A 26,181-nucleotide genomic window follows, 5' to 3' on the forward strand; every position below is an offset into this window, starting at 1 on the left:
GTCAGGAGGCTGTTGGCCATGGAGGGAGATGCCAGTTATACCAGCAGGATATTCACAGCAGTCATGTGCTTAAGTTGTAGGTACTAATCAGTAGTTTCAGATCCATTTTACACAGAAGCTTCTCCTGTCTCTTGTTTGGGAAGTTCTGTATCTTATCTGAGTGGTATCATCTGTGAGTCAACTGGTATCTATGACTCGGCCATTATCTATGACTCACCTGGTATCTAGGACTTAGCCGGAAGGAGACTCATTACCATGGACTTAGGACTTGTCAACAAATTCCAATCATTAAAGAAAACTTCCATTACCTATTAACATTTACCGAATTGAGTCCTATCACCAAGAGATCAACGACAACGGGGCCTGAAAATTGCTGTCCAATGTCCCATGATTGCCTGAGAAAGCAGCCTCAGAACATTACTTCCAACAAATTTACATCAGATTCTGTGAACTCCAAGCAATTGCCAAACCCATATTTATCCATCATCACACCACTGGATATGGAGAGGTTCCCTGAAAGTTTTCACTACTCTAGAGAACAGTAACAACATGCTTTCCACCACTCCAGCAGACGCCTGGCATTGTACAGGCTGATATTCATCTTCAGACATTACAAATTTCATGTGCTGATGCCACTTCCCGGCACAGTTGGGAGCTCTAAGTAAGTGATCTAATAGATCTAATAGACGATACACAATTTCTACACTCTACATAACGCAGAATTATATGGCAAAGCTCTAAGAGCACGTTTGTGACTGGTGTAGATTAAAGACCTGAACTGAAGAAACAGAAGGTGGACCCCCATGCTATTGTACATTGTAGCCAGGTTCACATAGTGCCCTGCAGCTGTGGTGTATATACAGGTGCATTGATTTCAGTTCTTCAATACAAAAAGTGAAGCTTTTATATTATATATATTATATAGAGTCATTACACACAGAGGGATCTATTATATAGAGTCATTACACACAGAGGGATCTATTATATAGAGTCATTACACACAGAGTGATCTATTATATGGAGTCATTACACACAGAGGGGTCTATTATATAGAGTCATTACACACAGAGTGATCTATTATATAGAGTCATTACACACAGAGAGATCTATTATAGAGTCATTACACACAGAGGGATCTATTATATAGAGTCATTACACACAGAGGGATCTATTATATAGAGTCATTACACACAGAGGGATCTATTATATAGAGTCATTACACACAGAGGGATCTACTATATAGAGTCATTACACACAGAGGGATCTATTATATAGAGTCATTACACACAGAGGGAACTATTATATAGAGTCATTACACGCAGAGGGATCTGTTATATAGAGTCATTACACACAGAGGGATCTATTATATAGAGTCATTACACACAGAGTGATCTATTATATAGAGTCATTACACACAGAATGATCTATTATATAGAGTCATTACACACAGAGGGATCTATTATATAGAGCCATTACACACAGAGCGATCTATTATATAGAGTCATTACACACAGAGGGATCTATTATATAGAGTCATTACACACAGAGGGATCTATTATATAGAGTCATTACACACAGATGGATCTATTATATAGAGTCATTACACACAGAGGGATCTATTATATAGAGTCATTACACGCAGAGGGATCTATTATATAGAGTCATTACACACAGAGGGATCTATTATATAGTTATTACACACAGAGGGATCTATTATATAGAGTCATTACACACAGAGGGATCTATTATATAGAGTCATTACACACAGAGGGATCTATTATATAGAGTCATTACACACAGAGGGATTTATTATATAGAGTCATTACACACAGGGATCTATTATATAGAGTCATTACACAGAGGGATCTATTATATAGCATCATTACACACAGAGGGATCTATTATATAGAGTCATTACACACAGAGGGATCTATTATATAGTCATTACACACAGAGTGATCTATTATATAGAGTCATTACACACAGAGGTATCTATTATATAGAGTCACTACACACAGAGGGATCTATTATATAGAGTCATTACACACAGAGCGATTTATTATATAGAGTCATTACACGCAGAGTGATCTATTATATAGAGTCATTACACACAGAGGGATCTATTATATAGAGTCATTACACACAGAGGGATCTATTATATAGAGTCATTACACGCAGAGGGATCTGTTATATAGAGTCATTACACACAGAGCGATCTATTATATAGAGTCATTACACACAGAGTGATCTATTATATAGAGTCATTACACACAGAGGGATCTATTATATAGAGTCATTACACACAGAGGGATCTATTATATAGAGACATTACACGCAGAGGGATCTATTATATAGAGTCATTACACACAGAGCAATCTATTATATAGAGTCATTACACACAGAGGGATCTATTATATAGAGTCATTACACACAGAGGGATCTATTACATAGAGTCATTGCACACAGAGATCTATTATATAGAGTCATTGCACACAGAGAGATCTATTATATAGAGTCATTACACACAGAGGGATCTATTATATAGAGTCATTACACACAGATAGATCTATTACATAGAGTCATTGCACACAGAGAGATCTATTATATAGAGTCATTGCACACAGAGAGATCTATTATATAGAGTCATTACACACAGAGGGATCTATTATATAGAGTCATTACACACAGAGGGATCGATTATATAGTCATTACACACAGAGGGATCTATTATAGAGTCATTACACACAGAGGGATCTATTATATAGAGTCATTGCACACAGATAGATCTATTACATAGAGTCATTACACACAGAGCGATCTATTATATAGAGTCATTACACACAGAGGGATCTATTATATAGAGTCATTACACGCAGAGGGATCTATTATATAGAGTCATTACACACAGAGGGATCTATGATATAGAGTCATTACACACAGAGGGATCTATTATATAGAGTCATTACACACAGAGGGATCTATTATATAGAGTCATTACACAGAGAGGGATCTATTATATAGAGTCATTACACACAGAGGGAACTATTATATAGAGTCATTACACACAGAATGATCTATTATATAGAGTCATTACACACAGAGGGATCTATTATATAGAGCCATTACACACAGAGCGATCTATTATATAGAGTCATTACACACAGAGGGATCTATTATATAGAGTCATTACACACAGAGGGATCTATTATATAGAGTCACTACACACAGAGGGATCTATTATATAGAGTCATTACACACAGAGGGATCTATTATATAGAGTCATTACACACAGAGTGATCTATTATATAGAGTCATTACACACAGAGGGATCTATTATATAGAGTCATTACACACAGAGGGATCTATTATATAGAGTCATTACACACAGAGGGATCTATTATATAGAGTCATTACACACAGAGCGATCTAATATATACAGTCATTACACACAGAGTGATCTATTATATAGAGTCATTACACACAGAGGGATCTATTATATAGAGTCATTACACACAGAGTGATCTATTATATAGTCATTACACGCAGAGGGATCAATTATATAGAGTCATTACACACAGGGATCTATTATATAGAGTCATTACACGCAGAGGGATCTATTATATAGAGTCATTACACACAGAGGGATCTATTATATAGAGTCATTACACACTGAGCGATCTATTATATAGTCATTACACACAGAGTGATCTATTATATAGAGTCATTAGACACATAGGGATCTATTATATAGAGACATTACACACAGAGGGATCTATTATATAGAGTCATTACACACAGAGGGATCTATTATATATAGTCATTACACGCAGAGGGATCTATTATATAGAGACATTACACACAGAGGGATCTATTATATAGAGTCATTACACGCAGAGGGATCTATTATATAGAGTCATTACACGCAGAGGCATCTATTATATAGAGTCATTACACACAGAGGGATCTATTATATAGTTATTACACACAGAGGGATCTATTATATAGAGTCATTACACACAGAGGGATCTATTATATAGAGTCATTACACACAGAGGGATCTATTATATAGAGCCATTACACACAGAGCGATCTATTATATAGAGTCATTACACACAGAGGGATCTATTATATAGAGTCATTACACACAGAGGGATTTATTATATAGAGTCATTACACACAGGGATCTATTATATAGAGTCATTACACAGAGGGATCTATTATATAGCATCATTACACACAGAGGGATCTATTATATAGAGTCATTACACACAGAGGGATCTATTATATAGTCATTACACACAGAGTGATCTATTATATAGAGTCATTACACACAGAGGTATCTATTATATAGAGTCACTACACACAGAGGGATCTATTATATAGAGTCATTACACACAGAGCGATTTATTATATAGAGTCATTACACGCAGAGCGACCTATTATATAGAGTCATTACACACAGAGGGATCTATTATATAGAGTCATTACACACAGAGGGATCTATTATATAGAGTCATTACACGCAGAGGGATCTGTTATATAGAGTCATTACACACAGAGCGATCTATTATATAGAGTCATTACACACAGAGTGATCTATTATATAGAGTCATTACACACAGAGGGATCTATTATATTGAGTCATTACACACAAAGGGATCTATTATATAGAGACATTACACGCAGAGGGATCTATTATATAGAGTCATTACACACAGAGCAATCAATTATATAGAGTCATTACACACAGAGGGATCTATTATATAGAGTCATTACACACAGAGGGATCTATTACATAGAGTCATTGCACACAGAGATCTATTATATAGAGTCATTGCACACAGAGAGATCTATTATATAGAGTCATTACACACAGAGGGATCTATTATATAGAGTCATTACACACAGATAGATCTATTACATAGAGTCATTGCACACAGAGAGATCTATTATATAGAGTCATTGCACACAGAGAGATCTATTATATAGAGTCATTACACACAGAGGGATCTATTATATAGAGTCATTACACACAGAGGGATCTATTATATAGTCATTACACACAGAGGGATCTATTATAGAGTCATTACACACAGAGGGATCTATTATATAAAGTCATTGCACACAGATAGATCTATTACATAGAGTCATTACACACAGAGCGATCTATTATATAGAGTCATTACACACAGAGGGATCTATTATATAGAGTCATTACACGCAGAGGGATCTATTATATAGAGTCATTACACACAGAGGGATCTATGATATAGAGTCATTACACACAGAGGGATCTATTATATAGAGTCATTACACACAGAGGGATCTACTATATAGAGTCATTACACACAGAGGGATCTATTATATAGAGTCATTACACACAGAGGGAACTATTATATAGAGTCATTACACACAGAATGATCTATTATATAGAGTCATTACACACAGAGGGATCTATTATATAGAGCCATTACACACAGAGCGATCTATTATATAGAGTCATTACACACAGAGGGATCTATTATATAGAGTCATTACACACAGAGGGATCTATTATATAGAGTCATTACACACAGATGGATCTATTATATAGAGTCATTACACACAGAGGGATCTATTATATAGAGTCATTACACGCAGAGGGATCTATTATATAGAGTCATTACACACAGAGGGATCTATTATATAGTTATTACACACAGAGGGATCTATTATATAGAGTCATTACACACAGAGGGATCTATTATATAGAGTCATTACACACAGAGGGATCTATTATATAGAGCCATTACACACAGAGCGATCTATTATATACAGTCATTACACACAGAGGGATCTATTATATAGAGTCATTACACACAGAGGGATTTATTATATAGAGTCATTACACACAGGGATCTATTATATAGAGTCATTACACAGAGGGATCTATTATATAGCATCATTACACACAGAGGGATCTATTATATAGAGTCATTACACACAGAGGGATCTATTATATAGTCATTACACACAGAGTGATCTATTATATAGAGTCATTACACACAGAGGTATCTATTATATAGAGTCACTACACACAGAGGGATCTATTATATAGAGTCATTACACACAGAGCGATTTATTATATAGAGTCATTACACGCAGAGCGATCTATTATATAGAGTCATTACACACAGAGGGATCTATTATATAGAGTCATTACACACAGAGGGATCTATTATATAGAGTCATTACACGCAGAGGGATCTGTTATATAGAGTCATTACACACAGAGCGATCTATTATATAGAGTCATTACACACAGAGTGATCTATTATATAGAGTCATTACACACAGAGGGATCTATTATATAGAGTCATTACACACAGAGGGATCTATTATATAGAGACATTACACGCAGAGGGATCTATTATATAGAGTCATTACACACAGAGCAATCTATTATATAGAGTCATTACACACAGAGGGATCTATTATATAGAGTCATTACACACAGAGGGATCTATTACATAGAGTCATTGCACACAGAGATCTATTATATAGAGTCATTGCACACAGAGAGATCTATTATATAGAGTCATTACACACAGAGGGATCTATTATATAGAGTCATTACACACAGATAGATCTATTACATAGAGTCATTGCACACAGAGAGATCTATTATATAGAGTCATTGCACACAGAGAGATCTATTATATAGAGTCATTACACACAGAGGGATCTATTATATAGAGTCATTGCACACAGAGGGATCTATTATATAGTCATTACACACAGAGGGATCTATTATAGAGTCATTACACACAGAGGGATCTATTATATAGAGTCATTGCACACAGATAGATCTATTACATAGAGTCATTACACACAGAGCGATCTATTATATAGAGTCATTACACACAGAGGGATCTATTATATAGAGTCATTACACGCAGAGGGATCTATTATATAGAGTCATTACACACAGAGGGATCTATGATATAGAGTCATTACACACAGAGGGATCTATTATATAGAGTCATTACACACAGAGGGATCTATTATATAGAGTCATTACACAGAGAGGGATCTATTATATAGAGTCATTACACACAGAGGGAACTATTATATAGAGTCATTACACACAGAATGATCTATTATATAGAGTCATTACACACAGAGGGATCTATTATATAGAGCCATTACACACAGAGCGATCTATTATATAGAGTCATTACACACAGAGGGATCTATTATATAGAGTCATTACACACAGAGGGATCTATTATATAGAGTCACTACACACAGAGGGATCTATTATATAGAGTCATTACACACAGAGGGATCTATTATATAGAGTCATTACACACAGAGTGATCTATTATATAGAGTCATTACACACAGAGGGATCTATTATATAGAGTCATTACACACAGAGGGATCTATTATATAGAGACATTACACGCAGAGGGATCTATTATATAGAGTCATTACACACAGAGCGATCTAATATATACAGTCATTACACACAGAGTGATCTATTATATAGAGTCATTACACACAGAGGGATCTATTATATAGAGTCATTACACACAGAGCGATCTATTATATAGTCATTACACGCAGAGGGATCAATTATATAGAGTCATTACACACAGGGATCTATTATATAGAGTCATTACACGCAGAGGGATCTATTATATAGAGTCATTACACACAGAGGGATCTATTATATAGAATCATTACACACTGAGCGATCTATTATATAGTCATTACACACAGAGTGATCTATTATATAGAGTCATTAGACACATAGGGATCTATTATATAGAGACATTACACACAGAGGGATCTATTATATAGAGTCATTACACACAGAGGGATCTATTATATAGAGTCATTACACGCAGAGGGATCTATTATATAGAGACATTACACACAGAGGGATCTATTATATAGAGTCATTACACGCAGAGGGATCTATTATATAGAGTCATTACACGCAGAGGCATCTACTATATAGAGTCATTACACACAGAGGGATCTATTATATAGAGTCATTACACGCAGAGGGATCTATTATATAGAGTCATTACACACAGAGCGATCTATTATATAGAGTCATTACACACAGAGGGATCTATCATATAGTCATTACACACAGAGTGATCTCTTATATAGAGTCATTACATGCAGAGGGATCTATTATATAGAGTCATTACAAACAGAGCGATCTATTATATAGAGTCATTACACGCAGAGGGATCTATTATATACAGTCATTACACACAGAGGGATCTATTATATAGAGTCATTACACACACAGGGGTCTATTATATAGAGTCATTACACACAGAGGGATCTATTATGTAGAGTCATTACACGCAGAGGGATCTATTATAATAGAGTCATTACACACAGAGCGATCTATTATATAGTTATTACACACAGAGTGATCTATTATATAGAGTCATTAAACACAGAGGGATCTATTATATAGAGTCATTACACACAGAGGGGTCTATTATATAGAGTCATTACACACAGAGCGATCTATTATATAAAGTCATTACACACAGGGATCTATTATATAGAGTCATTACACACTGAGGGATCTATTATATAGTCATTACACACAGAGTGATCTCTTATATAGAGTCATTACACGCAGAGGGATCTATTATATAGAGTCATTACAAACAGAGCGATCTATTATATAGTCATTACACACAGAGTGATCTATTATATAGAGTCATTACACACAGAGGGATCTATTATATAGAGTCATTACACACAGGGATCTATTATATAGAGTCATTACACACAGAGTGATCTATTATATAGTCATTACACACAGAGGGATCTATTATATAGAGTCATTACACACAGGAATCTATTATATAGAGTCATTGCATACAGAGGGATCTATTATATAGTCATTACACAGAGTGATCTATTATATAGAGTCATTACACGCAGAGGGATCTATTATATAGAGTCATTACACACAGAGCGATCTATTACATAGAGTCATTACACACAGAGGGATCTATTATATAGAGTCATTACACACAGGGATCTATTATATAGAGTCATTACACACAGGGATCTATTATATAGAGTCATTACACACAGAGCGATCTATTATATAGAGTCATTACACACAGAGCGATCTATTATATAGAGTCATTACACACAGAGCGATCTATTATATAGAGTCATTACACGCAGAGGGATCTATTATATAGAGTCATTACACACAGAGGGATCTATTATATAGAGTCATTACACACAGAGCGATCTATTATATAGAGTCATTACACGCAGAGGAATCTATTATATAGAGTCATTACACACAGAGGGATCTATTATATAGAGTCATTACACACAGAGGGGTCTATTATATAGAGTCATTACACACAGAGCGATCTATTATATAGAGTCATTACACACAGAGCGATCTATTATATAGAGTCATTACACACAGAGGAATCTATTATATAGAGCCACTACACACAGAGGGATCTATTATATAGAGTCATTACAAACAGAGCGATCTATTATATAGTGTCATTACACGCAGAGGGATCTATTATATAGAGTCATTACACACAGAGGGATCTATTATATAGAGTCATTACACACAGAAGGATCTATTATATAGTGTCATTACACGCAGAGGGATCTATTATATAGAGTCATTACACACAGAGGGATCTATTATATAGAGACATTACACGCAGAGGAATCTATTATATAGAGTCATTACACACAGAGCAATCTATTATATAGAGTCATTACACACAGAGGGATCTATTATATAGAGTCATTACACACAGAGGGATCTATTACATAGAGTCATTGCACACAGAGATCTATTATATAGAGTCATTGCACACAGAGAGATCTATTATATAGAGTCATTACACACAGAGGGATCTATTATATAGAGTCATTACACACAGAGGGATCTATTATATAGAGACATTACACGCAGAGGGATCTGTTATATAGAGTCATTACACACAGAGCGATCTATTATATAGAGTCATTACACACAGAGTGATCTATTATATAGAGTCATTACACACAGAGGGATCTATTATATAGAGTCATTACACACAGAGGGATCTATTATATAGAGACATTACACGCAGAGGGATCTATTATATAGAGTCATTACACACAGAGCAATCTATTATATAGAGTCATTACACACAGAGGGATCTATTATATAGAGTCATTACACACAGAGGGATCTATTACATAGAGTCATTGCACACAGAGATCTATTATATAGAGTCATTGCACACAGAGAGATCTATTATATAGAGTCATTACACACAGAGGGATCTATTATATAGAGTCATTACACACAGATAGATCTATTACATAGAGTCATTGCACACAGAGAGATCTATTATATAGAGTCATTGCACACAGAGAGATCTATTATATAGAGTCATTACACACAGAGGGATCTATTATATAGAGTCATTACACACAGAGGGATCTATTATATAGTCATTACACACAGAGGGATCTATTATAGAGTCATTACACACAGAGGGATCTATTATATAGAGTCATTGCACACAGATAGATCTATTACATAGAGTCATTACACACAGAGCGATCTATTATATAGAGTCATTACACACAGAGGGATCTATTATATAGAGTCATTACACGCAGAGGGATCTATTATATAGAGTCATTACACACAGAGGGATCTATGATATAGAGTCATTACACACAGAGGGATCTATTATATAGAGTCATTACACACAGAGGGATCTATTATATAGAGTCATTACACAGAGAGGGATCTATTATATAGAGTCATTACACACAGAGGGAACTATTATATAGAGTCATTACACACAGAATGATCTATTATATAGAGTCATTACACACAGAGGGATCTATTATATAGAGCCATTACACACAGAGCGATCTATTATATAGAGTCATTACACACAGAGGGATCTATTATATAGAGTCATTACACACAGAGGGATCTATTATATAGAGTCACTACACACAGAGGGATCTATTATATAGAGTCATTACACAGAGAGGGATCTATTATATAGAGTCATTACACACAGAGTGATCTATTATATAGAGACATTACACGCAGAGGGATCTATTATATAGAGTCATTACACACAGAGCAATCTATTATATAGAGTCATTACACACAGAGGGATCTATTATATAGAGTCATTACACACAGAGGGATCTATTACATAGAGTCATTGCACACAGAGATCTATTATATAGAGTCATTGCACACAGAGAGATCTATTATATAGAGTCATTACACACAGAGGGATCTATTATATAGAGTCATTACACACAGATAGATCTATTACATAGAGTCATTGCACACAGAGAGATCTATTATATAGAGTCATTGCACACAGAGAGATCTATTATATAGAGTCATTACACACAGAGGGATCTATTATATAGAGTCATTACACACAGAGGGATCTATTATATAGTCATTACACACAGAGGGATCTATTATAGACTCATTACACACAGAGGGATCTATTATATAGAGTCATTGCACACAGATAGATCTATTACATAGAGTCATTACACACAGAGCGATCTATTATATAGAGTCATTACACACAGAGGGATCTATTATATAGAGTCATTACACGCAGAGGGATCTATTATATAGAGTCATTACACACAGAGGGATCTATGATATAGAGTCATTACACACAGAGGGATCTATTATATAGAGTCATTACACACAGAGGGATCTATTATATAGAGTCATTACACAGAGAGGGATCTATTATATAGAGTCATTACACATAGAGGGAACTATTATATAGAGTCATTACACACAGAATGATCTATTATATAGAGTCATTACACACAGAGGGATCTATTATATAGAACCATTACACACAGAGCGATCTATTATATAGAGTCATTACACACAGAGGGATCTATTATATAGAGTCATTACACACAGAGGGATCTATTATATAGAGTCACTACACACAGAGGGATCTATTATATAGAGTCATTACACACAGAGGGATCTATTATATAGAGTCATTACACACAGAGTTATCTATTATATAGAGTCATTACACACAGAGGGATCTATTATATAGAGTCATTACACACAGAACGATCTATTATATAGTCATTACACGCAGAGGGATCAATTATATAGAGTCATTACACACAGGGATCTATTATATAGAGTCATTACACGCAGAGGGATCTATTATATAGAGTCATTACACACAGAAGGATCTATTATATAGAGTCATTACACACTGAGCGATCTATTATATAGTCATTACACACAGAGTGATCTATTATATAGAGTCATTAGACACATAGGGATCTATTATATAGAGACATTACACACAGAGGGATCTATTATATAGAGTCATTACACACAGAGGGATCTATTATATATAGTCATTACACGCAGAGGGATCTATTATATAGAGACATTACACACAGAGGGATCTATTATATAGAGTCATTACACGCAGAGGGATCTATTATATAGAGTCATTACACGCAGAGGCATCTATTATATAGAGTCATTACACACAGAGGGATCTATTATATAGAGTCATTACACGCAGAGGGATCTATTATATAGAGTCATTACACACAGAGCGATCTGTTATATAGAGTCATTACACACAGAGGGATCTATCATATAGTCATTACACACAGAGTGATCTCTTATATAGAGTCATTACACGCAGAGGGATCTATTATATAGAGTCATTACAAACAGAGCGATCTATTATATAGAGTCATTACACGCAGAGGGATCTATTATATACAGTCATTACACACAGAGGGATCTATTATATAGAGTCATTACACACACAGGGGTCTATTATATAGAGTCATTACACACAGAGGGATCTATTATGTAGAGTCATTACACGCAGAGGGATCTATTATAATAGAGTCATTACACACAGAGCGATCTATTATATAGTTATTACACACAGAGTGATCTATTATATAGAGTCATTACACACAGAGGGATCTATTATATAGAGTCATTACACACAGAGGGGTCTATTATATAGAGTCATTACACACAGAGCGATCTATTATATAAAGTCATTACACACAGGGATCTATTATATAGAGTCATTACACACTGAGGGATCTATTATATAGTCATTACACACAGAGTGATCTCTTATATAGAGTCATTACACGCAGAGGGATCTATTATATAGAGTCATTACAAACAGAGCGATCTATTATATAGTCATTACACACAGAGTGATCTATTATATAGAGTCATTACACACAGAGGGATCTATTATATAGAGTCATTACACACAGGGATCTATTATATAGAGTCATTACACACAGAGTGATCTATTATATAGTCATTACACACAGAGGGATCTATTATATAGAGTCATTACACACAGGAATCTATTATATAGAGTCATTGCACACAGAGGGATCTATTATATAGTTATTACACAGAGTGATCTATTATATAGAGTCATTACACGCAGAGGGATCTATTATATAGAGTCATTACACACAGAGGGATCTATTATATAGAGTCATTACACACAGGGATCTATTATATAGAGTCATTACACACAGAGTGATCTATTATATAGTCATTACACACAGAGGGATCTATTATATAGAGTCATTACACACAGGAATCTATTATATAGAGTCATTGCACACAGAGGGATCTATTATATAGTCATTACACAGAGTGATCTATTATATAGAGTCATTACACGCAGAGGGATCTATTATATAGAGTCATTACACACAGAGTGATCTATTACATAGAGTCATTACACACAGAGGGATCTATTATATAGAGTCATTACACACAGGGATCTATTATATAGAGTCATTACACACAGGGATCTATTATATAGAGTCATTACACACAGAGCGATCTATTATATAGAGTCATTACACACAGAGCGATCTATTATATAGAGTCATTACACACAGAGCGATCTATTATATAGAGTCATTACACGCAGAGGGATCTATTATATAGAGTCATTACACACAGAGGGATCTATTATATAGAGTCATTACACACAGAGCGATCTATTATATAGAGTCATTACACGCAGAGGAATCTATTATATAGAGTCATTACACACAGAGGGATCTATTATATAGAGTCATTACACACAGAGGGGTCTATTATATAGAGTCATTACACACAGAGCGATCTATTATATAGAGTCATTACACACAGAGCGATCTATTATATAGAGTCATTACACACAGAGGAATCTATTATATAGAGCCACTACACACAGAGGGATCTATTATATAGAGTCATTACAAACAGAGCGATCTATTATATAGTGTCATTACACGCAGAGGGATCTATTATATAGAGTCATTACACACAGAGGGATCTATTATATAGAGTCATTACACACAGAAGGATCTATTATATAGTGTCATTACACGCAGAGGGATCTATTATATAGAGTCATTACACACAGAGGGATCTATTATATAGAGACATTACACGCAGAGGGATCTATTATATAGAGTCATTACACACAGAGCAATCTATTATATAGAGTCATTACACACAGAGGGATCTATTATATAGAGTCATTACACACAGAGGAATCTATTACATAGAGTCATTGCACACAGAGATCTATTATATAGAGTCATTGCACACAGAGAGATCTATTATATAGAGTCATTACACACAGAGGGATCTATTATATAGAGTCATTACACACAGATAGATCTATTACATAGAGTCATTGCACACAGAGAGATCTATTATATAGAGTCATTGCACACAGAGAGATCTATTATATAGAGTCATTACACACAGAGGGATCTATTATATAGAGTCATTACACACAGAGGGATCTATTATATAGTCATTACACACAGAGGGATCTATTATATAGAGTCATTGCACACAGATAGATCTATTACATAGAGTCATTACACACAGAGCGATCTATTATATAGAGTCATTACACACAGAGGGATCTATTATATAGAGTCATTACACGCAGAGGGATCTATTATATAGAGTCATTACACACAGAGGGATCTATGATATAGAGTCATTACACACAGAGGGATCTATTATATAGAGTCATTACACACAGAGGGATCTATTATATAGAGTCATTACACAGAGAGGGATCTATTATATAGAGTCATTACACACAGAGGGAACTATTATATAGAGTCATTACACACAGAATGATCTATTATATAGAGTCATTACACACAGAGGGATCTATTATATAGAGTCATTACACGCAGAGGGATCTATTATATAGAGTCATTACACACAGAGGGATCTATTATATAGAGTCATTACACACAGAGGGATCTATTATATAGAGTCATTACACACAGAGGGATCTATTATATAGAGTCACTACACACAGATGGATCTATTATATAGAGTCATTACACACAGAGGGATCTATTATATAGAGTCATTACACACAGAGTGATCTATTATATAGAGTCATTACACACAGAGGGATCTATTATATAGAGTCATTACACACAGAGGGATCTATTATATAGAGACATTACACGCAGAGGGATCTATTATATAGAGTCATTACACACAGAGCGATCTAATATATACAGTCATTACACACAGAGTGATCTATTATATAGAGTCATTACACACAGAGGGATCTATTATATAGAGTCATTACACACAGAGCGATCTATTATATAGTCATTACACGCAGAGGGATCAATTATATAGAGTCATTGCACACAGGGATCTATTATATAGAGTCATTACACGCAGAGGGATCTATTATATAGAGTCATTACACACAGAGGGATCTATTATATAGAGTCATTACACACTGAGCGATCTATTATATAGTCATTACACACAGAGTGATCTATTATATAGAGTCATTAGACACATAGGGATCTATTATATAGAGACATTACACACAGAGGGATCTATTATATAGAGTCATTACACACAGAGGGATCTATTATATATAGTCATTACACGCAGAGGGATCTATTATATAGAGACATTACACACAGAGGGATCTATTATATAGAGTCATTACACGCAGAGGGATGTATTATATAGAGTCATTACACGCAGAGGCATCTATTATATAGAGTCATTACACACAGAGGGATCTATTATATAGAGTCATTACACGCAGAGGGATCTATTATATAGAGTCATTACACACAGAGCGATCTATTATATAGAGTCATTACACGCAGAGGGATCTATTATATAGAGTCATTACACACAGAGGGATCTATTATATAGAGTCATTACACACAGAGGGATCTATTATATAGAGTCATTACACACAGAGGGATCTATTATATAGAGTCACTACACACAGATGGATCTATTATATAGAGTCATTACACACAGAGGGATCTATTATATAGAGTCATTACACACAGAGTGATCTATTATATAGAGTCATTACACACAGAGGGATCTATTATATAGAGTCATTACACACAGAGGGATCTATTATATAGAGACATTACACGCAGAGGGATCTATTATATAGAGTCATTACACACAGAGCGATCTAATATATACAGTCATTACACACAGAGTGATCTATTATATAGAGTCATTACACACAGAGGGATCTATTATATAGAGTCATTACACACAGAGCGATCTATTATATAGTCATTACACGCAGAGGGATCAATTATATAGAGTCATTGCACACAGGGATCTATTATATAGAGTCATTACACGCAGAGGGATCTATTATATAGAGTCATTACACAGAGAGGGATCTATTATATAGAGTCATTACACACTGAGCGATCTATTATATAGTCATTACACACAGAGTGATCTATTATATAGAGTCATTAGACACATAGGGATCTATTATATAGAGACATTACACACAGAGGGATCTATTATATAGAGTCATTACACACAGAGGGATCTATTATATATAGTCATTACACGCAGAGGGATCTATTATATAGAGACATTACACACAGAGGGATCTATTATATAGAGTCATTACACGCAGAGGGATCTATTATATAGAGTCATTACACGCAGAGGCATCTATTATATAGAGTCATTACACACAGAGGGATCTATTATATAGAGTCATTACACACAGAGGGATCTATTATATAGAGTCATTACACACAGAGCGATCTATTATATAGAGTCATTACACACAGAGGGATCTATCATATAGTCATTACACACAGAGTGATCTCTTTTATAGAGTCATTACACGCAGAGGGATCTATTATATAGAGTCATTACACACTGAGGGATCTATTATGTAGAGTCATTACACGCAGAGGGATCTATTATAATAGAGTCATTACACACAGAGCGATCTATTATATAGTTATTACACACAGAGTGATCTATTATATAGAGTCATTACACACAGAGGGATCTATTATATAGAGTCATTACACACAGAGGGGTCTATTATATAGAGTCATTACACACAGAGCGATCTATTATATAAAGTCATTACACACAGGGATCTATTATATAGAGTCATTACACACTGAGGGATCTATTATATAGTCATTACACACAGAGTGATCTCTTATATAGAGTCATTACACGCAGAGGGATCTATTATATAGAGTCATTACAAACAGAGCGATCTATTATATAGTCATTACACACAGAGTGATCTATTATATAGAGTCATTACACACAGAGGGATCTATTATATAGAGTCATTACACACAGGGATCTATTATATAGAGTCATTACACACAGAGTGATCTATTATATAGTCATTACACACAGAGGGATCTATTATATAGAGTCATTACACACAGGAATCTATTATATAGAGTCATTGCACACAGAGGGATCTATTATATAGTCATTACACAGAGTGATCTATTATATAGAGTCATTACACGCAGAGGGATCTATTATATAGAGTCATTACACACAGAGCGATCTATTACATAGAGTCATTACACACAGAGGGATCTATTATATAGAGTCATTACACACAGGGATCTATTATATAGAGTCATTACACACAGGGATCTATTATATAGAGTCATTACACACAGAGCGATCTATTATATAGAGTCATTACACACAGAGCGATCTATTATATAGAGTCATTACACACAGAGCGATCTATTATATAGAGTCATTACACGCAGAGGGATCTATTATATAGAGTCATTACACACAGAGGGATCTATTATATAGAGTCATTACACACAGAGCGATCTATTATATAGAGTCATTACACGCAGAGGAATCTATTATATAGAGTCATTACACACAGAGGGATCTATTATATAGAGTCATTACACACAGAGGGGTCTATTATATAGAGTCATTACACACAGAGCGATCTATTATATAGAGTCATTACACACAGAGCGATCTATTATATAGAGTCATTACACACAGAGGAATCTATTATATAGAGCCACTACACACAGAGGGATCTATTATATAGAGTCATTACAAAAAGAGCGATCTATTATATAGTGTCATTACACGCAGAGGGATCTATTATATAGAGTCATTACACACAGAGGGATCTATTATATAGAGTCATTACACACAGAAGGATCTATTATATAGTGTCATTACACGCAGAGGGATCTATTATATAGAGTCATTACACGCAGAGGAATCTATTATATAGAGTCATTACACACAGAGGGATCTATTATATAGAGTCATTACACACAGAGGGGTCTATTATATAGAGTCATTACACACAGAGCGATCTATTATATAGAGTCATTACACACAGAGCGATCTATTATATAGAGTCATTACACACAGAGGAATCTATTATATAGAGCCACTACACACAGAGGGATCTATTATATAGAGTCATTACACACAGAGCGATCTATTATATAGAGTCATTACACACAGAGCGATCTATTATATAGAGTCATTACACACAGAGGAATCTATTATATAGAGTCATTACACACAGAGGGATCTATTATATAGAGTCATTACACACAGAGGGATCTATTTTATAGAGTCATTACACACAGAGGGATCTATTATATAGAGTCATTACACACAGAGGGAGCTATTATATAGTCATTACACACAGAGTGATCTATTATATAGAGTCATTACACACAGAGGGATCTATTATATAGTCATTACACACAGAGGGATCTATTATATAGTGTCATTACACGCAGAGGGATCTATTATATAGAGTCATTACACACAGAGTGATCTATTATATAGTGTCATTACACGCAGAGGGATCTATTATATAGAGTCATTACACGCAGAGGAATCTATTATATAGAGTCATTACACACAGAGGGATCTATTATATAGAGTCATTACACACAGAGGGGTCTATTATATAGAGTCATTACACACAGAGCGATCTATTATATAGAGTCATTACACACAGAGCGATCTATTATATAGAGTCATTACACACAGAGGAATCTATTATATAGAGCCACTACACACAGAGGGATCTATTATATAGAGTCATTACAAACAGAGCGATCTATTATATAGTGTCATTACACGCAGAGGGATCTATTATATAGAGTCATTACACACAGAGCGATCTATTATATAGAGTCATTACACACAGAGCGATCTATTATATAGAGTCATTACACACAGAGCGATCTATTATATAGAGTCATTACACACAGAGGAATCTATTATATAGAGTCATTACACACAGAGGGATCTATTATATAGAGTCATTACACACAGAGGGGTCTATTATATAGAGTCATTACACGCAGAGGGATCTATTATATAGAGTCATTACACACAGAGCGATCTATTATATAGAGTCATTACACACAGAGGAATCTGTTATATAGAGTCATTACACAGAGGGATCTATTATATAGAGTCATTACACACAGAGGGATCTATTATATAGAGTCATTACACGCAGAGGGATCTATTATATAGAGTCATTACACACAGAGGGATCTATTATATAGAGTCATTACACACAGAGGGGTCTATTATATAGAGTCATTACACGCAGAGGGATCTATTATATAGAGTCATTACACACAGGGATCTATTACATAGAGTCATTACACACAGAGTGATCTATTATATAGTCATTACACACAGAGTGATCTATTAAATAGAGTCATTACACACAGGAATCTATTATATGGAGTCATTACACACAGAGGGATCTATTATATAGTCATTACACACAGAGTGATCTATTATATAGTCATTACACACAGAGTGATCTATTATATAGTCATTACACACAGAGTGATCTATTAAATAGAGTCATTACACACAGGAATCTATTATATAGAGTCATTACACACAGAGGGATCTATTATATAGTCATTACACACAGAGGGATCTATTATATAGTCATTACACACAGAGTGATCTATTATATAGTCATTACACACAGAGTGATCTATTAAATAGAGTCATTACACACAGGAATCTATTATATAGAGTCATTACACACAGAGGGATCTATTATATAGTCATTACACAGAGTGATCTATTATATAGAGTCATTACACGCAGAGGGATCTATTATATAGAGTCATTACACACAAAGCGATCTATTACATAGAGTCATTACACACAGAGGGATCTATTATATAGAGTCATTACACACAGAGGGATCTATTATATAGAGTCATTACACACAGAGGGATCTATTATATAGAGTTATTACACACAGAGGGATCTATTATATAGAGTCATTACACACAGAGGGATCTATTATATAGAGTCATTACACACAGAGCGATCTATTATATAGAGTCATTACACACAGAGGGATCTATCATATAGAGTCATTACACACAGAGTGATCTATTATATAGAGTCATTACACACAGAGTGATCTATTATATAGAGTCATTACACACAGAGGGATCTATTATATAGAGTCATTACACACAGAGTGATCTCTTATATAGAGTCATTACACACAGAGCGATCTATTATATAGAGTCATTACACACAGAGGGATATATTATATAGAGTCATTACACACAGAGCGATCTATTATATAGAGTCATTACACGCAGAGGGATCTATTATATAGAGTCATTACACACAGAGGGATCTATTATATAAAGTCATTACACGCAAAGGGATTTATTATATAGAGTCATTAGACACAGAGCGATCTATTATATAGAGTCATTACACGCAGAGGTATCTATTATATAGAGTCATTACACGCAGAGGGATCTATTATATAGAGTCATTACACACAGAGCGATCTATTATATAGAGTCATTACAAACAGAGCGATCTATTATATAGAGTCATTACACGCAGAGGGATCTATTATATAGAGTCATTACACACAGAGTGATCTATTATATAGAGTCATTACACGCAGAGGTTTCTATTATATAGAGTCATTACACACAGAGGGATCTATTATATAGAGTCATTACACACAGAGCGATCTATTATATAGAGTCATTACACGCAGAGGGATCTATTATATAGAGTCATTACACGCAGAGGGATCTATTATATAGAGTCATTACACGCAGAGGGATCTATTATATAGAGTCATTACACACAGAGGGATCTATTATATAGAGTCATTACACACAGAGGGATCTATTATATAGAGTCATTACACACAGAGGGATCTATTATATAGAGTCATTACACACAGAGGGATCTATTATATAGAGTCATTACACAAGGGGGATCTATTATATAGTCATTACACACAGAGTGATCTATTATATAGAGTCATTACACACAGAGGGATCTATTATATAGTCATTACACACAGAGTGATCTCTTATATAGAATCATTACACACAGAGCGATCTATTATATAGAGTCATTCCACACAGAGCGATCTATTATATAGAGTCATTACACGCAGAGGGATCTATTATATGGAGTCATTACATGCAGAGGGATCTATTATATAGAGTCATTACAAACAGAGCGATCTATTATATAGAGTCATTAAACACAGAGTGATCTATTATAAAGAGTCATTACACGCAGAGGGATCTATTATATAGAGTCATTACAGACAGAACGATCTATTACATAGAGTCATTACACACAGAGGGATCTATTATATAGTTATTACACACAGAGTGATCTATTATATAGAGGCATTACACACAGAGCGATCTATTATATATAGTCATTACACGCAGAGGGATCTATTATATAGAGTCATTACACACAGAGTGATCTATTATATAGAGTCATTACACACAGAGAGATCTATTATATAGAGTCATTACACACAGAGCGATCTATTATATAGAGTCATTACACGCAGAGGGATCTATTATATAGAGTCATTACACGCAGAGGGATCTATTATATAGAGTCATTACACACAGAGGGATCTATTATATAGAGTCATTACATGCAGAGGGATCTATTATATAGAGTCATTACACACAGAGGGATCTATTATATAGAGTAATTACACGCAGAGCGATCTATTATGTACAGTCATTACACACAGAGGCATCTATTATATAGAGTCATTACACACAGAGGGATCTATTATATAGAGTCATTACACACAGAGTGATCTATTATATAGAGTCATTACACGCAGAGGGACCTATTATATAGATTCATTACACACAGAGGGATCTATTATATAGAGTCATTACACGCAGAGGGATCTATTATATAGAGTCATTACACGCAGAGGGATCTATTATATAGAGTCATTACACACAGGAATCTATTATATAGAGTCATTACACACAGAGGGATCTATTATATAGTCATTACACAAAGTGATCTATTATATAGAGTCATTACACGCAGAGGGATCTATTATATAGAGTCATTACACACAGGAATCTATTATATAGAGTCATTACACACAGACGGATCTATTATATAGTCATTACACAGAGTGATCTATTATATAGAGTCATTACACGCAGAGGGATCTATTATATAGAGTCATTAAACACAGAGCGATCTATTACATAGAGTCATTACACACAGAGGGATCTATTATAGTCATTACACAAAGAGTGATCTCTTATATAGAGTCATTACACACAGAGCGATCTATTATATAGAGTCATTACACACAGAGCGATCTATTATATAGAGTCATTACACGCAGAGGGATCTATTATATAGAGTCATTACACGCAGAGGGATCTATTATATAGAGTCATTACAAACAGAGCGATCTATTATATAGAGTCATTACACGCAGAGGGATCTATTATATAGAGTCATTACACACAGAGTGATCTATTATATAGAGTCATTACACGCAGAGGGATCTATTATATAAAGTCAATACACGCAGAGGGATCTATTATATAGAGTCATTACACGCAGAGGGATATATTATATAGAGTCATTACACACAGAGGGATCTATTATATAGTCATTACATGCAGAGGGATCTATTATATAGAGTCATTACACACAGAGGGATCTATTATATAGAGTCATTACACGCAGAGCGACCTATTATGTACAGTCATTACACACAGAGGGATCTATTATATAGAGTCATTACACACAGAGGGATCTATTATATAGAGTCATTACACACAGAGTGATCTATTATATAGAGTCATTACACGCAGAGGGACCTATTATATAGAGTCATTACACACAGAGGGATCTATTATATAGAGTCATTACACGCAGAGGGATCTATTATATAGAGTCATTACACGCAGAGGGATCTATTATATAGAGTCATTACACACAGGAATCTATTATATAGAGTCATTACACACAGAGGGATCTATTATATAGTCATTACACAGAGTGATCTATTATATAGAGTCATTACACGCAGAGGGATCTATTATATAGAGTCATTACACACAGGAATCTATTATATAGAGTCATTACACACAGAGGGATCTATTATATTGTCATTACACAGAGTGATCTATTATATAGAGTCATTACACGCAGAGGGATCTATTATATAGAGTCATTAAACACAGAGCGATCTATTACATAGAGTCATTACACACAGAGGGATCTATTATATAGTCATTACACACAGAGTGATCTCTTATATAGAGTCATTACACACAGAGCGATCTATTATATAGAGTCATTACACACAGAGCGATCTATTATATAGAGTCATTACACGCAGAGGGATCTATTATATAGAGTCATTACACGCAGAGGGATCTATTATATAGAGTCATTACAAACAGAGCGATCTATTATATAGAGTCATTACACGCAGAGGGATCTATTATATAGAGTCATTACACACAGAGTGATCTATTATATAGAGTCATTACACGCAGAGGGATCTATTATATAGAGTCATTACACACAGAGGGATCTATTATATAGAGTCATTACACACAGAGTGATCTATTATATAGAGTCATTAAACGCAGAGGGATCTATTATATAGAGTCATTACACACAGAGCGATCTATTATATAGAGTCATTACACACAGAGCGATCTATTATATAGAGTCATTACACGCAGAGGGATCTATTATATAGAGTCATTACACACAGAGGGATCTATTATATAGAGTCATTACACACAGGAATCTATTATATAGAGTCATTACACACAGAGGGATCTATTATATAGTCATTACACAGAGTGATCTATTATATAGAGTCATTACACGCAGAGGGATCTATTATATAGAGTCATTAAACACAGAGCGATCTATTACATAGAGTCATTACACACAGAGGGATCTATTATATAGTCATTACACACAGAGTGATCTCTTATATAGAGTCATTACACACAGAGCGATCTATTATATAGAGTCATTACACACAGAGCGATCTATTATATAGAGTCATTACACGAAGAGGGATCTATTATATAGAGTCATTACATGCAGAGGGATCTATTATATAGAGTCATTACAAACAGAGCGATCTATTATATAGAGTCAATACACGCAGAGGGATCTATTATATAGAGTCATTACACACAGAGTGATCTATTATATAGAGTCATTACACGCAGAGGGATCTATTATATAGAGTCATTACACACAGAGGGATCTATTATATAGAGTCATTACACACAGAGTGATCTATTATATAGAGTCATTACACGCAGAGGGATCTATTATATAGAGTCATTACACACAGAGCGATCTATTATATAGAGTCATTAAACACAGAGCGATCTATTATATAGAGTCATTACACGCAGAGGGATCTATTATATAGAGTCATTACACACAGAGTGATCTATTATATAGAGTCATTACACACAGAGTGATCTATTATATAGAGTCATTACACGCAGAGGGACCTATTATATAGAGTCATTACACACAGAGGGATCTATTATATAGAGTCATTACACGCAGAGGGATCTATTATATAGAGTCATTACACGCAGAGGGATCTATTATATAGAGTCGTTACACACAGGAATCTATTATATAGAGTCATTACACACAGAGGGATCTATTATATAGTCATTACACAAAGTGATCTATTATATAGAGTCATTACACGCAGAGGGATCTATTATATAGAGTCATTACACACAGGAATCTATTATATAGAGTCATTACACACAGAGGGATCTATTATATAGAGTCATTACATGCAGAGGGATCTATTATATAGAGTCATTACACACAGAGGGATCTATTATAAAGAGTCATTACACGCAGAGCGATCTATTATGTACAGTCATTACACACAGAGGGATCTATTATATAGAGTCATTACACACAGAGGGATCTATTATATAGAGTCATTACACACAGAGTGATCTATTATATAGAGTCATTACACACAGAGGGATCTATTATATAGAGTCATTACACACAGAGTGATCTATTATATAGAGTCATTACACGCAGAGGGATCTATTATATAGAGTCATTACACGCAGAGGGATCTATTATATAGAGTCATTACACACAGAGGGATCTATTATATAGAGTCATTACACGCAGAGGGATCTATTATATAGAGTCATTACACACAGAGGGATCTATTATATAGAGTCATTACACACAGAGTGATCTATTATATAGAGTCATTACACGCAGAGGGATCTATTATATAGAGTCATTACACACAGAGCGATCTATTATATAGAGTCATTACACACAGAGCGATCTATTATATAGAGTCATTACACGCAGAGGGATCTATTATATAGAGTCATTACACGCAGAAGGATCTATTATATAGAGTCATTACA

General features: G+C 34.6%; 1 protein-coding gene across 2 annotated transcripts in view; it reads left to right on the forward strand.

The window, feature by feature from the left end:
• LOC141273159 (inter-alpha-trypsin inhibitor-like) overlaps nucleotides 1-26,181 on the forward strand; it is a 149,539-nt gene that overhangs the window by 521 nt on the left and 122,837 nt on the right. The gene's annotated exons all lie outside the window — the stretch shown is intronic.

The sequence above is a fragment of the Phyllobates terribilis genome, unplaced genomic scaffold (assembly GCF_046119375.1).
Source record: "Phyllobates terribilis strain yellow unplaced genomic scaffold, ASM4611937v1 Scaffold_1__5_contigs__length_1240528914, whole genome shotgun sequence".
Lineage (NCBI taxonomy): Eukaryota > Metazoa > Chordata > Amphibia > Anura > Dendrobatidae > Phyllobates > Phyllobates terribilis.